Raw genomic sequence first — 11,546 nt, 5'->3', positions numbered from 1 at the left:
CTGCATTAGCAAGGGGTATGAACCATCAAGTAAAACAATTGCTGCTGAGGATTCTGTGTTCACCCCGCAAATATTTCAAGGGTTTACTTTTAGGTAGCTCCAGTCTGGCCTTACAGACTGAATATTCATTAGAGGTCAAAGCACTTAAATCCTCCTGGAGAATATCTTCAAGTGAAGTGTCAGCCAAAAGGCATCTGGTCAACATGCTCCAAAGAAATACGGCAAAGATCACTCCACAGTGTGAACTGAGACACAGTGAGTGGGAACAGTCTGGAGATACTCTGTAAAAACAGTCCTGAGGCAAAATAAAACATGAGTGCAGATGGATTAAATGTCCCAAAGGAGAATTATTTCCCTGGTGGTCTAAAGAGGAGTAATATTATTATCACTACCTTAAAAGTAGTCAGCTGTATTGAGTGATGCTCAGGGAAGTGAAGTGCCTCAGTTACAGTAAATTTAAGCAGGTTCAATTTTATTAATTATTGCTAGTCCAAAATAAATATTACAAGAACTTTTTCATCTGGGTGAACACAATAGGAGATAATGGTTCTTTGCAAAAATTATTCTAATGAAAGATGATGAGTTTCATTTAGGGTAGTGGAATTTGGTACAAGCATTGGGGTCTCTGCCAGCACATCCTATCACAGGATCAGGACCCTCAAAATAAATGGTTTGTGTTCTTGGAACTAATGTCTATAATGGGAATAACAAAAGGGGAGATAATAATTATGTATTGCCTTGACCACAGGAATGCATTGAAGAATTAATTGAATAGTGGAAAAAATTAATCTCTGATGTAACTGCACTGATCTGACCAGCATGATTCTGCCTTTGTGTTAATAAAACACATGGAAAAAAAAAGTCTTTCTAATTCTCATTCTGCTGTTATTATTAATGATTGTCTTGCAAGGCAAGATCTCAATTTATAAGTCTGGTTTGCTTCAGATAAATGTTTGAAGTCTAAGTTGGAAGCTTTCCGCAAACTTTTGTCTAAAATTCTGATTAGCAACCTCAGAATCAGCTTCCTTGCAATATTTCAGTACTGCTGCTTAGCTTTGGGCAAGGGAGAAACAGTGCAAGATGACTTTGCTAAGCATTTTGAATCTGATTTCAGGTAAAGTGTAATACAGGGAACTTGACAAAAGTATATTTTCGATAGCAATCTTGTAAATGTCTTCTAAGCACATCCTATCATCTTTACTCCCACTGAATTGTGCCTGAGTCTGTACAGTTTCTCATTTCTCTTTGATTACTCACAGAAACATGTTTCTTGAAATTTATACCTAATACTAAGAGAAACAGGCTTTAGGAACAACCCAGTCAAGCAATAGTGGGTTTGACATCTCTTTAATGTGTGCCAATATTAGGAATAACTGGCAGACTTTTGACTTCTAGGGATATGGAAAGAGAGAAAAAAAAAGGGGGGCCTTTTTGAATTCACAAAGTTTGATTTTGGAGCTGGAGAGCAATTGAAGCTTGCTTGCTATTTTCCTATTTTTGTTTGGAGTACCTCAGTGCTTTCCCATGGACTTGTGCAGAATTGCTGCTTTTCATCTTAGGTTGTCATCATTCAAGCCCTACTGACACACTTTTAAATGTATGGGCCTAAGGTGTTAATGCATTGCAGTCAGTCCTTTGGCAGAAAGAGAAGAATTAAAACACAGGCAGAAATTGGAGTATTGTTGCAGAGGATGGATGATGACTGCTGAGGGCCACAGAAAGTTTCACTTGGAATATTTTTGCAGAGGCTGTTAGGGGCTAGGAAAGTGAACATTGCTGGCACTGTCTCCCTGTGGTTTCTTTTAACATGTGCAGGTGAAAGTGCCGAGAAAATTATATATTACCTGTTGCTTAAACATATGACATGAAAACAAAACTTCATTTCCTCCAGAACTCCACTACCTATTGCTGGCTTTTGGTTTAATGGGATGGGCAAAAGAAAGCCTGACCAGCATCTTGTGTGTGAAGGTGGTGAGCTGGAGAGGCAGCTGCACACTTCAAGTGTCTGGCAGTGAGGACAGATAAGCTCTGGAGGTGACAAAATAAAGTGTTTTAATCCAATTTATCCAGAAACCATCTGCTAAAGCAAGGTTGGCAAGGTCGCATCTATTCACACTGTCTCCATCTATGTCTGACCTAGAATTGAACCTCATGTTTATAGGGGAAAAGTTAGAGAAGAGAAGCTGAGGAAGGGGAATGGTTCTGTGGCTGGAAACAGTGAGCAGCAATAGAAGGCAAGGTAAATTATCAGTTTCCCCAGCTATGTACAGTCATTAAAGATCTGTAATGGAAACTTTATCAGCTGTCAGTTCAAAATAACTGCAGTAAATGGTCTTAATCTCCAGGGGATGTTCAAGGGAAACAAACAATAACCAACACTCCTCTTTGAGCCTTTCCTATCATGAGGCTGGGAGGGGGAAGATGCTGTTAAATTCTTTCACTGCTGAACCGAGTCACTAAGAAACAGTGTGAATGACAACTCCACACTGGGAACATTGTCTTTGAAGCAGGCTCCACTTGCACATATTACTCAATGTCAAATCCAGGTCTTCCACAGCCTTGAAAACCTTACTAAAAATCTGGTGGCCATGCTTTCCAGCTTCTTGTATTATAATGTATAGGAATGTCTGAATTCAAGCTTTATTTGCAGAATCTTTCTCAGAAGAGTTGGGCTGAAACTTGGTATGCACATATCTGTATATCAGAGTAGTGATTTTTAAATTTTATTTTTATTTTATTTTATTTTAAATTTCCCTGACCATTCTGGATTTCCTAATGTCTCTTTGCACTCTTCCTACTGGAAATAGTGACATTCCTTAAACACAGTATTATGGGCAGCTAGTCCTTCCATATGGGCAGGTCTTCAGCAATCAGGGAGTTAGAAGAAACTGCCAGAATGTTTAAGAGAAAAAGATTGCTCTGGGCTAACTACAGGAAGGAAACCTCAATATTCTGCAAGCTGACAGAGGGATGGGATGCCCTGAGCATGTGAACTTCAGCTTTGAAGGCACCGTTGAAACTAGTGGGTATGAGCTTTAGTTAAATTGGCTTACTTGAAGCCATTTTCCACTAATTCTATCCCTGGTAAGAGCTGCAGTTGCTGTCTCACATCTACACTGCCTGGACTGAAGACCAAGGGCTTGGTTGGGCAGCTACTCTTGACTTGAGTGGCTCACTAAAGTAGCAACAGTCCCTGCCTTGTGTGGGAATACTCCCACAAGCTCAGCAATATATTTTGCTCAGTCCTCCATGTCTTTTTATTCCCTATACACCAAGCTGTATGACATTCTCTAAACTCCATCTGCCAGCTCTTGCACCTGAGAAACTCCAGTTCCATGAGGGAATGCTTTTCTAGCAGCTCCCTGACCCTGGTAATGTGGGGATTCTTGGGTGAGCATTTCTGCTTGTCAGCCTAGGAGATGGTGGTGCCTGGAGAAAGGGGCACATCTCCTGGGCTTAGTAGAGCTCTCAGGAATTTTAAACCAGGCATTCACATAAAAAAACCTTGTACAAGTGCAAATTCAGAAATAGTGATGTAAATAATTTACCTACCTGCCACTACACAGCCTGACAGGCCCAGGATCTCAATATATTTCAAACCTGAGTATGCTGCAGTGAATGGCATGACCAGAAGGGCTGTGCACGTGTCTTCCACATGGGAGACTGATCTGTATAAGGCGAAAATCAAATCGGAGCAAGCAGAAATGATGTGTATGTAGCAGCACCACATTAACATGATTTAAGCCATTATGCATGATCCATAAGCCTACAGGCACATTATCCTCATTTAAAATTTCTGCCTACCTATTACAGTTACAAAGATTTCTCTAGAACACAAGCTCCTTAGGTTACACTTTGTCAATTTGTACAGTGTGTATTTACAGAAAGCACAGCTTAAAATTTTCCCTATATATTCTGCTGCTCATTTTAGTGCCTAAGGTCAGTCTGCCAAGGCATTCCTCTGTGCCTCCATGTATCTCTGTGCATTTAACAAGCTGACTTGGAGAATTCCGAGCTATTTCAGGCTCAGCAGGTCAAGAAGCTGCCCTGAAAAACCAAATTCCTCTAACTCAGACATTTGTAGCTTCGTTGCTGTATTTGGCTCAACAGCTGTTCCTTGTTGGTTTTGCTGGAGGCTGGAAAGAGGCTGAGTTGTGCAGGGTCAGTGCCCTGGAGAGAAATCAGGTGAATCCCAGCTTCTGCTTGTTGCTGGCAGGGATGTGGTGACAGCACAGCCTTGTGTAGTGATCATCCAGCCTCCAAACTGGAGCAGTCAAACTTTTGCCACAGTACATGGTCCATAGATCAGGCATGTTGGAAAAAAAAATCATGTATTGTTGTCAATTGGTGGTAAAACTTATGAGTTATTTCTTTCTATATGTGGAACTCTTGAAGGGGTAGAACATCACCATTAGTACTTGGGCTTCCCAGAGGGTTCTAGATAGAATTTTGCCATCCCTGAGTATTACTTTCCAACCTTATTCTCCATCTCAGTCTCCTGATATTATAAGCGTTGGATGAAATACAAGTAGAGCATTTAATTGCCATAGAAGGTGTGCTCTTATTTCCATGTATGAAACACTTTTCCACCATGACCTCTGTCTCACTGAGTATCTCTACTTTTTATATTTAGGCTGTGAAGTTTTTTTTCAAGTTACTGAGTGTCATTGTAATGTGAACATCCTGAAGCCTTAGAATTAAGGGGAAATCATCTCTAAGAGGGCCTTCAGGCACAACTGCTACATACATCAATAGCAGATATGTATTTTTACAAGCAATCTGGCCATTAAAGGTTTATTAGATGCCAACAATGTATCAATGACTATAACTAACTGTTTATAAGGCAATGAAAAGCCCCAGGATATTTGGGATTGGCTTGGAGCCCTAGTTTGCCTCCAACAACAAAGAAAAAAAAAGAAAAAAAAAGAAAAAGGGAAGGAAATCAGCTTGTAAATATCTTCTGAGCAAGATGAACGAGACAATTTTGTTTTATCCACTGACTGAGCATCAGAAGATGGTGGTGTTGCAGGAGAGCTGCTGCTACCTCTATGTTAGCAATTGTTTATGGTATATAGCACTGTTATTAATTCATTGTGGCATTCATGAGGGTTTAACAGCACAGCAGTGCCAGTGTAGGATGCTATAAAAGATCTCCAGGGCCCTCTGAAAGAACAGGGGTAGGCAGCAGTGTTAGTGTTGTTAGGAAGGATAAAACAATTGTTCTTCCTTGGGTTTCTCCAGAGGACTCAAGTAGGGACACAGCCAGCCAGTAACAAATTTAAAACGGCTTCTTTAAACACTCTATATATTCATAAGTTCATACACTACAATGCAGTTAGGAAGTCTCATATGATCACTGCAATGTGTGTGCAGACGGGGACAGTAAATGTACAGGAGAGCTGTGGAGAAAGATTAAATAAATGTTATCAATGTGAGTCCAGTGGTGATAATGGGAAATGAGACAAAACAGTTTTATGAAACAATAGTGATGTGAAATCATTTGGGGAGGGGAGTGAGTACAAAGAAAACAGCACTAATTCAGAGAACTAATTATCAAATAAGTTTCACACCATCCAAAAAAGCAACCTGGAAGACATTAGTAACACACCCTGTGGTTTTGCTCAAGAAAGGGGATTAATGGCTCTGTAAAGGCAACAGCAGGAATGAATCTCCAGTTCTGAAATGGTAATGATCACCATGACACATACTTCAGAGAACAGCATTGTCAGTCCTCCTATGACCATATCTTGCTTCATTTCTACAATTGCTTGAGAGAAAAAAAAATTGAAATCTTCTTTGCAGCTCCACGCGTAGCTTTTCCCTGTCTGCGGCCAAATGAGGAAATGTTTTATGGATAGTTATGATGGATCCAAGCCCTCTTGTCATGGGAATGAGATAATGCTGCCTTGCAGTCTTAACATGAAGCGATGTTCTGGAGCACAGACTGATCCTCTCTTAACAGGCACTGGGCAAAAATGCCCTGTCTCTGTTGAAGAATATTTCATAGATTCCAGGGTTTCCCCTTCTTCTCAACATATTAGGAGTCATTATAATAACCTGGTTTTAGCTTGTCCATGGCTTGCAAGGCTCTGGGTGATGCACAGAATGAGTGTGGAGGTGTTTGTAGGAGGATTTGCATCTCCAGGGCTGGCAGCAGTGAAGAAGTGGGTCCTGCTGTGGCTTGGCTGTCCTCACCTCATGGGCTGAAATGTCATCTCACTCTTTGACTAGTACTAAATTCACTTAAAAGAAAATTTTGCTAAATATACCACACATGGGTGCCGTTCATGACAAATGTAAGCTCTGATTTCATCCGCTTTGAATTACATTTGCCTATGATTACCTGGACAGACATCCTTCATGCTGGTTATCCCAGGCATCTCTGAATACACAAGTTTCCTTTCCAGTTTAATCTGTGTTCTGTATTCTACAAATAAACTTTTCAGAGGTCTGGTTACTTACTGTTCTTGTTCCTGCTATCAAAATGTGTAGCTCTTTCTTTTTTTTTTTTTTTTTTCTTGGTATGTATCCCTATCCCTTTTGATATCTACCTCAGTTTTTAAACCAACCTTTTAACCCCTAGCTGACTTGAGCGGTTAGAAACAGGCTCATGGGAGCAAAACAGAGTCAATAAATAGTTTAATTCACAGTGAACCTTCCTGTAACATTTTTGGGTGACTTAGAGGAAAACATTTTGGTTGAAAAAGGCTGTGTTGTTTGTAGCTGTTGTAGTAGTGTAAGGATCTAGGTAAGACATTTATTAGACAAACTGATACAGCTGAAGAACAGAAACACAAGTGTCAGACCAGAGAGCTAAGTATAATTTGATAACTCATCAGAGGTTTGTTAGAGAGATGAGTAATACCAGCTCTGTGGGAAAATGTAGTTGGCAGAGTAAAGAGTGTTAGTAGAAGAAAAAGGTGAAGAGATAATTATCTCCTAGGAGAATGGCACAGAGCGAGAGACACACACAGTTTGGCAGCCTGGGAAGGGAGAGAGAATGGGATGCACTGTAAAACCAACCCAACAGCTGGTATTCTGGGGTTCTGGAGGCTATAGAAGACTGCAGTCTCTAAGGAAAATATGATCAAAAAAAGGTAAAACTCATGTTATCCTGTTCCCCCCCCTAAAAAAAAAAAAAAATCCTAACAGGGCTTTTATCTAAAGAGGATGCTCTTCTTGGGAAGGAGATTGCATTTTTTAAAGCAACACCTCAATGCTGTGAGAGGAATGGTTTGGACAGATGGAGAAAACCTCCTGCCTACTGTGCTACTCTGAAACTCATGTAGAAATTGCAAGCTGTAGTGGAAAGAGATCTTGTCTTGGCTTTGAAAAGCCATTCTTCTTGATCCCAAAATTATATCGGTCAGAAAAAGGGCAGAAAACTCTGTTATACACCCACAGACTGTCCTCAGCTTCGCAGTGTTGCTTAATGACATTTTAAGCACTTGAAGCTCTATTATTCTGTGTGGAAGAACAGCTCTGTGCCTCAAATCTCAGTTTAGGACATGAGAAGTGGATTTAAGTCTTTCTTTTTCCAGGCTTCCTGTCTGGCTTTCAGATGGGATTTGTTCTTCTCCCATTTTAGCTGTCAGATCCAAGCTCTGAGGTGGGTGAGATGAATCTTTCTCTGGAGACCCTGATCTCTGGCTGTTGACAACAGGAGGAGCTTGGAGAAAAAAAAACTCAGGCTGCTTTTTGGAGCTTTTATTTGGCTAGATAAATGAGAGCAAACCCAGCCTTCATCAATTGTCTGGATTTATTTTCTTTAATTCCTTTTTGTTCCTTAGAAGGAGGAAGTGCAATGTAGGACTTCTTTATGGTAAAGAAATAAATGCATTGAAGTTTACAGTATAGCAAGATACTATCCTAAGCTGTGCACTGTATGTAACAGGAAGATGGATTTTTGTTTGTGGTGCAAGTGCTTCAGTTTTAAAATGATTTCTTAATGAAGTATCTTAAATTCCTTTTGCTGCTGTTGCTGCTAGTTACAAAAGCATGAAATCTTATGCTGAAAATGATGCAGAAATCATCCCCCTTTCCCCCCTCTCTCTTAATTGTTATGTTCACATTTTAGATGAAGTGTCTGAGTGGAGGGTTTAATTTAGATTTAATAGGATAATTATTGCATGACAAATTAATGCCAAACAATTATTAAGTACATCTCTACTGAGGCTTCTGGAGTTTGTAATAGGATAGCTATCAGCTACCTGGTGGTTCAACTTCAAGGAGTCTGCTCCTAATAATCACAGCATTTATTTAACATTCAATTTAAATACTAATTTAGGTATAGTATTGTCAGAAAATTACTTAATTCTCCTGATGCTTAAAAGCTGGTAGTGCCAAATTTTTAGTGGGGAGCTCTTGGGTGGCCCTGAGGAAGGGAAATGGCAGTATTGCTGGTTTTATCACTGCTGCCTGTGCTACATCTTTGGAAACAATGATTAATACCCCAGGTCTTCACTTTTCCTGCCAGATCATCTGCAGTCAACAGCATTCTCCCCAGGGTAAAACTGATTGCACAGACTGTGGAATCAGGTCTTGGTTTGCTAATTATGGCCTTTGTTTGACTAGGCATTAATTTGGGGTGCTGAGAGGTATTCTTAAAAGCAAAATATTTGGAACTGTGAGAAATTAATTTAATACTGAGAGTCAGTTTCTTTATTGATTGTATTTCAACCACTCCCTCTGAGCTTCCCACTCAAGGCAGAACTGGACAGGATGTCCATGGCTGTCCTGGGTTCCTGTGTCCCAGCTCTGGCTTATTTTATCTCCTGCAGTTACTACAAACTAAGAGTAGTAATATCCTCTCCCTGCTGCTGAGGACAAGCAGATAGAGGCTGTTGTTCTTCTCATGTTCTTCTTCCTGGTGGGAAGAAGTCTCTATTCACATAGGGTGAACCAATTGAGCCATCCTGGAAAGGTCATAACTGCTTTGATGTACCTACTACAGGTGTTTACCGCAGATTAAAACCTGGTTACTCGCAGTAATGTCTTATAAAACTACTGCCAGCGTAGATAGGGCTGGTGGAGACTGCAGAAATGGCAGATATTTGCTCCTGTTCTCATTCTGTGCTTAATCTATACTGTACCATAAGTTCTTGACCTTCCAAACATACAGCAAAGCTCTTAGTTTTTGGATTGAGGACTTTTTTTGCCTTTTGCCAAAGGGCTGGGACAGAGTGGATGACGGGAAGCTTAGCAGCTGTCTACTTAGTGAAGGTGGCTGCCAGCTTGTCATTACATTTTGGTTAGTGTTTATCATAAAGACAGCTCAAAAAAAAAATTTCCAGGGCTGCTATTTATTTATTTATAATGGCTTTGCATTAGTAAAGGAATAAATAACGTGCCTTCCCATGGGCTGAGAAGCAGAATTTATTGCAAGGCACCCATTGTGAATAAAAGTACACGACAAAATCAGACCAAAAGTACCTCTCCCCCTGTGAAGTAGAATTAACATATGGCTCTGTATGTCTTTGCATGTGTATGTGTGCTAGTGATTTGCAAGGAACTGAAACAAAAGGTTGCCATGAGGAATTCCCTTTCCCTTCCTGCTGCTACTGGCTGTTAAAACAGCCTCATTCAGAAATGGCGAGACAGCATCTCCTCTCCCTGTCACAAGGTGAGACTTGTTCCATTTTGGAAGGCAGCCAGCTGCTAATATGGTACTTGGTGCTGATCAGAAATCCAGAATACCTGATAGATACATAGATATATCCTGACAGAAGCTTTAAATCTTGCTTTTGGTGTAGGGGGCAGTGTTTGTCTTCCCCAGGGTTCCTTCTCATACCTGTAGGACATGAACTAGGTTTGAGTTTGGCTCTTTGCAGGTTAATCTGTCCCCATAAACATGCCTTTTCAGTTCCCATTATTTATGAGACAAGGTTGTTCTTCCCCTCCTCCTTTCTCCCCACCCCTCTCCCAGGCTTCAAATCTTCTTGCTGTGCCATCTAGTTTAATTTAACCCACAGCAATTAATGCCCTTGACTGGCAGTGTTTAAACAGCAAACAATTTCATCCAGTAAATGGTAGTTTGCTGCCTGGAATACGAACAAATCTTTAACAATTACATCAGACTGTATTTCCCCATGGCAGCTGTAATTAAAACACCTGCTATATTTTGATGCTATATGTAGAAAAACTGTGACATAAAAATCATTCATGTAACCACTTAAGGAATTGCCAAAATTGGATTATCCATTGTCTGATCCTTGACTTGATGTTCCTGTGCCTGATTTTGCCTCTTCAACACAGTGCAGTGGTGGTGATGGAGTTTCACTCCTTGCTTCTAAGGGCTACAATTTTTTTGGAAGGGACAGGGACAGGCAATGTGGCAAGTGCTGCAGACTCCCTCTACTTTGAGCATCCCCCCACATGAAAATTGTACAGAGGCTTCTCTTTTCCTTGCTGCTTTAGAACCTCCCCTGAGAGGATGAGGAGGAGAAAGATAGGTGTTAGCTTTAAGTTACTGGTTTCTCAGCAGAGGTTCCCAGTCCAGGAGGTCAGATCAGTGCTCCTGTGTAGGGTTTTTATTCTGTGTACCTCTCTGAGGTGGTGCTGGGTTGTGCTCACTAGAACCACAGGAATTATCATATTGTATCAATCTGCACAAACCACAGCCTGGTTTGAACTTGCATTTCCATTTATCTTATTGTACCTGCAGCTCCCAAGACTTTTCCCTCCGGGAACTTCTAGGAATGAATCTTTAAAATCTCATAGCACTTTGCTTTCAAATGTTAATCTTCCAGAGAAAGCAAAGAGTGGGAAAAGGCTAATTTAGAAGAATGAGGCCCCAGATGCTTTTGCAAGATGAAGAGACTGAGAGGGCCTTACAGAAGGTGCTGCTCTGAGGAAAACTGTCAGAAGAACCAGTACTGTTTCCTGTTGTCTCTCAGTGCACAGGATCTGAGTCCCAAGATGGTAAATGCATTGAAGAATACTAATTACCAGCCCCAAGCAAATGAGCCTATTTAGTATGAGGCTGTGCTTTCCTCTGAGAAAGCTCTTGAGAAATGCTGATGCCTTCAGAAGCTTGATTTCAGTGAAAAGTCAAGGCTGTAGCTATCAGAGAGAGGTTTCCTGAAGTTCACACATAGGGGATTTTAGGACATGGAGTCTCCATTATCCAGATTAACAGTTAACATTTTCCTTCATCAGATTAAAATATATAGGCTTATTTATTATTTATTATCTTACTTGTCTGATATTTCAACTTCTGTTATATCGGATAAGCACAGCATAGCCTCCCAGGGGGCTTTCATCATGGGAACAGATGATACTCCTATTGCTGTAGATAGGAACACAGATGAATAGGAACACAGGGAATAAACCTGTCTTTCAGGATGGTGACACTATAGCTGAAATCTCAGGGTGGTTTCCTCTACCAAAAAAGGTGTATTTTCTGTCCTTTGTAACCACCTTTTAATACTTCTTGAAACAGAATAAACATAAAAGGAAAATATTTTAACACTCCAGAAAAAATTTAGCATATTTTTGAACTGATCATCTGTAATCAGAGCACAGCTTTTACTTTATTTAAGAAATGC

Source organism: Calypte anna, chromosome 10, assembly GCF_003957555.1.
Source record: "Calypte anna isolate BGI_N300 chromosome 10, bCalAnn1_v1.p, whole genome shotgun sequence".
Taxonomy (NCBI): Eukaryota; Metazoa; Chordata; class Aves; order Apodiformes; family Trochilidae; genus Calypte; species Calypte anna.
This window is presented reverse-complemented; position numbering follows the sequence as displayed.